Here is a 6,025-nt window from a genome sequence, read left to right on the forward strand (position 1 = left end):
AATCATGAAAAAATGTCAGTATATAGTATGTCGTCAAAAGTCATGAAAAAATGTCATATAGTATGTCGTCAAAAATCTTGAAAAAAAGTCATAGTATAGAATGTCATCAAAAATCATGACAAAATTTCATAGTATGTCGTCAAAAATCATGGAAAAAAGTCATAGTATGTCGTCAAAAAATGTCAAAAAATGTCATTATATAGTATGGCCTCAAAAATCATAAAAAATGTCATTGTATAGTATGGTGTCAAAAATCATGAAAAAAAAGTCATAGTATAGTATAGGGTCAGAAATGGTCAAAAAATGTCATAGTATAGTATGACTGTAGAAAAACACGTTACAATATGTGATACTGACTGAATTGAAAAAAGTTTAGTTATTTAAGTTTAGTCATTAACCAATGTTCTTGTTTCTACAGGATGAGAAGACAACAGCAGCTGAAGACCCTGACGTGGATGAAGAAAGTGTTACTAAGCGGTTAATTAAAGACCTCCACCATCTAACTGCTGTAAACCGTGTTGGTTTCCTGTTGTTCAAGTGAAAACACTTTTTCTCTACTATCTGTAATGTAGTCATAGGCACATTTTCAAGGACTAATGTGTATAAAACACAAATGTCTGTCATTATCTTTGCAGTGATTTGTTGTCTGGAATGAAATCATTAAAAGTGTTTTTTTAAACTTTTGTGTCTCATTTCATTGCATTTTATCTCAAGAAAAATTTCATGATTCTCATGTTTTAATTTTTAAACCTATATTTAGAAAATATATATTTTTAAGTTTTTATAGTTTTACACTTAACTCATAAAAGGTTTTACACTCATTGTTCAGACATTATTTTAATTAGCTTTAGTTTAGTTTCATACTTTTTAAATTTTGAATATCTTTTTTTAAAAAAGGTTTTATACTTGGTTTTTAAAATATATTTTTCCTTTTCCTTTTTTTTTCTTTTTATCCTTAATATTTAAAGGTTTTCATTTTATTTATTAAAAGGGTTCCTATTGTATTATATTCCAAACTAAGGTTTTATATTTTCTGTTTTGTACATGTATTTTGTTATACATATTTTTTGACTATTTGCAGCTACACTGTTGAAAGATACTAATTAAAACTGATAAGTTACAGCAGCTTTAATTTGTTGGTATTTGTTCAAAATGAGGTTTTAAAGAGTCAAACTGCAGTTGAGATAATGACAGAGTCAGACTGAAAAGAATAAACTAACACTGACCTTCTGGAAATGTCTCCACGTCTGTCTCTTCCCTTCATTTAATGGTTAAAATTTGAATCCTGTGGAGAAAAACACAACAGACATTTATATAAAGATGTCACTTTTAACACATCAAAATAAAAGCACAGAGAGTTTTTGGGTATTGACCTTCAAACTGTCAAAAGATAGAGAGGTAAAAGACACTAAATCTACAAAAAACCAGAGTGTGAACTAACTGGTTCTGGACTAATCAGAACTATTCCAAGAGTTACGTTTGCTTTATACAGAAAGACAGAAGAAGCTGCTCTGAGTGGAGAACTGACTCCACCAGCTCCTGATATTCACACAGTGGACAGAAATGTTTTTCTCCAAAGTCAGTTAAAATTTGAGCTGAAGTTGGTTGATAGAAGCCAAAATGAAGCAAAATGACAGTGTTTCTAGTGTGACGCTGAACTGAATAAGAGGGAAAGGGAGAGAAAGCGTGTGTAAAAGAGAAGGGGAGACAGATAGAGAGAAAGCATGAGAGTGAGAGAGAGCAAGGAAGAGAGAAAGAGAGACATAGAGAAGGAGGCAGAGAGAAAGCATGAGTGTAAAGCGGGGTACATACTAAAAGATAATCCCCCCTCCCGATTGAAGTCAGTAAAGGCCATTATCTTGCGGGATTCTCCTGTTGTGTGAAGTGTGTTCAGAGTGATTTTACCCTCCCTGATCTGCTCTGAAAATGATCGGAGCTGCCCCAATTAATATTAAACATGTTCAATATTTCCAATTGAAAATCCTGTTGCGTGGGGAGTACACTGTGGAAAGCCGAGCACACACTCTGTGGATTGTCATGTGGAACGGAATGATAGCCAATCAGGAAGCAAGGTGACTGACGACAGAAAACCAAAACAAACAAGAGACATTGTCGTCCGCTGTTTGTTTAAAGTCGTGTTCGACCGCACAAGATTTTGACTTTTGACAGTCCAGACTCTTCTTGCTGTATATCAAACACTATAAACTGTGAATTCTGTCATTATTTGTTGTCGTGTGTGGTCTCTCACATTCTCTAAATCGTGTAAGATTCGAAAAATCTTTTAGTGTGTGCCAGGCATGGGAGAGAGACAGAAAGACAGAGGGAGAGAGTGAGAAGGAGCAAGAGAGAGGGAGAGAGAGAACTGATGTTTAAATTCTTCATTTTCATTTAACTGTACATTCATGAACTATAAACTTTAACAATGAGTTTAGTCTTTTTGTGACAAATCAGACTATTCAGACTTCAGATCAAATACTCGGGATATTAGAGTTTAATGTCAGTGCTCTGTGTTGGACAGTTTGTGTAAAGCTGTTTGTGAATTACCTGGAGGCCTCTGTCCTGGTTTCAAAGAACTTCATTGTACAAAGACTCTGCAATCGTGGATGAAGTGGTGACACCTGGAGGAAATAAAAAGAGAATAATACAAAGGAAAATGATCAATACACTGACCTATTCCTCATTAACAGTTTAATCCCAAAACACACATAAATATTCAACATTACAGCTGAACCAGAACATTTTCCAAACAATAGAGGAGTGTCTCAGAAAATGGGCTGTTTACTGTCACATATGACAAGAAAAAGCATCACATCTTTAGGAATCAATAACAAAAAATATTTGGGGAAAATTAACTAAAATGATTATCTTAAATCTTAAATATCTATATTAATTGTCTGTCAACTAATCACTAGAGGAATCAAGTATATTACTGTGAACTGCATAATAAAAACTTTCACTTAAGCACATTTTTGAAAACAGGTTTTTAACTTGTGGTATTTCTAATTATACTTCAGTCAACAGGCAGAAAATTAACTGACAACTATTTAGTTGTTCTACTATTTAGTTTTTGAAAATTATTATAACTAGTACTATTTTCTGACAAATTATAGACACGATTAATCAGTTATTATTATATTCAATACTTGACTCATTAAATACAAAGGATTTGTAAAGGATTAACACTGCTATTAACATTAATAATTCAGCTCACCAACAGATTTTTTTCAGGGTAAATTTTTAGGACACATACCTGATTGGTTTGTAAGATGAGAGCTGGTATTTCTGGTCAGGCTGCAGCAGCTGAACGAGTAAACCTGGAAAACACAAGCACAACACTTGAAAAACAAATAACTTAATTGATAAAGAACAGTTCACCTCCAAAACCTGAACAGTATAGAAGAATACAACACTGAAAACTTGACAATTACACTTTGAGGTGAATAAATTAATTATGTTACTAGTATATTACTATATTTAGTTTTTTTAAATAATAATTTCTAACAGTAATCTCAGCTCATACATTGTGACCTTCTCTTGAGACTTAAAACTTGTGAAGGACCACAGAGTTAAAATCTAGTTTTCAAACGTGTAACACAAAAGTGAGCTCAGTAAAGTCTCAAGTCACCACAAACAAATTTCTAATCAATAACATAGTCAACAGGGTTCAGGATCAATGGATGTTTATGTACAGATTACTACCACATAGCTATAAGAGCACAAAACGAAAGAGGGGGGAAAAAAAAAAAACGTAGTTGCAAAATGATCACAATGAGATGCTTAACTACCACACCACACACAACGTTTAATAACCTGGAACAAAACTACAAAGACACAATACAACGCAAAACAACCACCAAGAATCTGATCATAGGAAGACGTAAAACAGCCAACTAGAGACGCAAAACGATGCAATACCACCACAAAAAGACACAAAATGATCACATCGATGTGATAATCCGCCATAAACTGACTTAAAACGACTAAACTGGAGTACAAAATTACAAAGACGCAGTAAAATGCCTGCAAAGTAATTATTAAGAAATGCAAACGGAGTTGTAAACAAACAGACTACTTAACAGTTACCACCCTCCACAGCTCATGTCAGGGACGCTTTAGTCACAGAAACACAAACACGCTTTTAACCTAAACCTAAACTTAAACCTTAACATAAAAGACTGAGAATGAAATTTAAAAATATAATTACAGGGTAATGTTAATGCTAACGCTCGAAGCTAATGCTAACGCTCGAAGCTAATGATAAGGCGTGAAGCAAATGCTAACGCTCTCCGATAACGTTAATGCTAACGCCAGCCGCTTACTGTTTGCTTTACCTTTGCGCCACAGGTGTGTTCAGCGTCCAGCCTCACTCCTGTTCGACAAAGAAGCAGCTCCAGAGTTTGTTTTAGCATTTAAACCTCTCCGATAGCGACGTTTTTTTCATAGTACTAGCAAACAGAAGCAACTGTTCAGACTTGAGTTTAATGTTTTCCTACTTCCTCTCTCAGTCTCGCTTCGCTCCTCCCAGAGGGTAATGGCCAATGATAAGACGCGTCGCGACCAATGACGACATACGCAGAAAAACGCTGATTGGCTGGCTCATTGTGGCCCGCCTATCAGCCGTGTCTGATTGGTCCTAAAATTACCCACTGTAAAGACGGAAAAAACCTTAGCTGTATTATAAGGGGACAGCCATGCGCCAGACGCATCATCAGTGCACAAAATCTGAAGGTGAAACTCCTTTATTTGTGACTATTTTCTGACAAATTGGATATGAGCCACATGCAATCTGTAATGGCCAAGTTAATGAGCATGCTCCTGTAACATGTATGTATACTGCAGTTAGTTACAGTTGCCCTGTAGTGGTCCATCTCTGATCTTCTACATGATGAGGATTTACCACACTGAGACCTGAATGAATAAATACATTTGATGAGAGGTTTAATGAACTTAAGTCACCATAGACTGCATATAAAAAGATAATGAACTGCACAGATCACATACACTATCACACATGAGGTAAATGACTTACAAATTTAAAATACCCTCAAGAAGACGGTTGAGAGTTACAAAAAATCAGTCAGACAGTGCCATATCAGCAAATCCTTATGAGGCTGATATATTGATTAAAAAAAAAAACATTTGAGTCATTTATTCAGTTTTACCTCTAATTTTGTGCATCACACAGCATCTGCTGTAAGCCAGCAAGGATCCTCGTTCCAGAGAAACAATTAACATTTACACAATTACACAATTACAATTACATCCATGGTTTTGGTGTGGGAACTGTTCGGGCAGCATGAGAGTGTGAGATGGAGAGCGAAAGCGTGTGTCACATGCCAGAAGCATGAGAATTGGCAACACTGCAACTACAGTACAAATAGAGTACAAATACGTCAGTGGCCCCTTTCTAGGATCGAGAAAACAAAATATATTTACAACACTGTCACAAAAAGTCACTGCACAGTACAGATTGAACTTTAAAGCTACTTCATTCTACACAGTAAACAAATATTGTCTATACAGTTAAATGAATTAGAAAAGCAAAAATTCAAAACTGCAAACAAAGAATCATCGCCAGCTGCCTACCTAACTCACGGACAAGGAGCTCTTGTGACCCACATGAGTTTTTCCCCCCGTGAGCCTTGGCAATCCTAAACCCAACAATTAAACAAGATGTGGATTTTTAATACATAAATCAGACACTAAGGAATTAACCTACAGTTACATTGCGATAAATAGCATCATTCATAGATGTTCTCACCATCGATAGCAGTAACTATGCCCAGAAAAATGGTGCATAGCATTTTCTTCCTGCATTTTCCCAGTGACCCCTGACCTCTCAGCAGGCTCATTGCTTTGACATATAGTGAAACTACACCACCAACAGTACAGCTGCAGCAGAAAACAGTACTTAGAGTAGTTTTATTTTATGCTTTAAACATGTGCATTTACCACCTGGTTACATTAAATTATCACTGTGAACAAATATGAAAAAAAAAAGTTTGTTCTAGTAGAGCAAAATAAG

The 6,025-nt window shown here is 35.4% G+C and overlaps 1 long non-coding RNA gene across 1 annotated transcript; it reads right to left on the reverse strand.

The window, feature by feature from the left end:
* Positions 1 to 1,160: 1,160 nt before the first annotated feature.
* Positions 1,161 to 4,495, reverse strand: LOC108880323 (uncharacterized). Its single transcript, XR_007812677.1, has 4 exons — positions 4,332 to 4,495; positions 3,251 to 3,314; positions 2,545 to 2,618; positions 1,161 to 1,285 (listed from the first exon to the last, which is right to left on the reverse strand). It is a non-coding gene; the product is annotated as an uncharacterized LOC108880323 (long non-coding RNA).
* Between the last annotated feature and the right edge of the window lie 1,530 nt (positions 4,496 to 6,025).

Source organism: Lates calcarifer, unplaced genomic scaffold, assembly GCF_001640805.2.
Source record: "Lates calcarifer isolate ASB-BC8 unplaced genomic scaffold, TLL_Latcal_v3 _unitig_891_quiver_1619, whole genome shotgun sequence".
NCBI lineage: Eukaryota > Metazoa > Chordata > Actinopteri > Centropomidae > Lates > Lates calcarifer.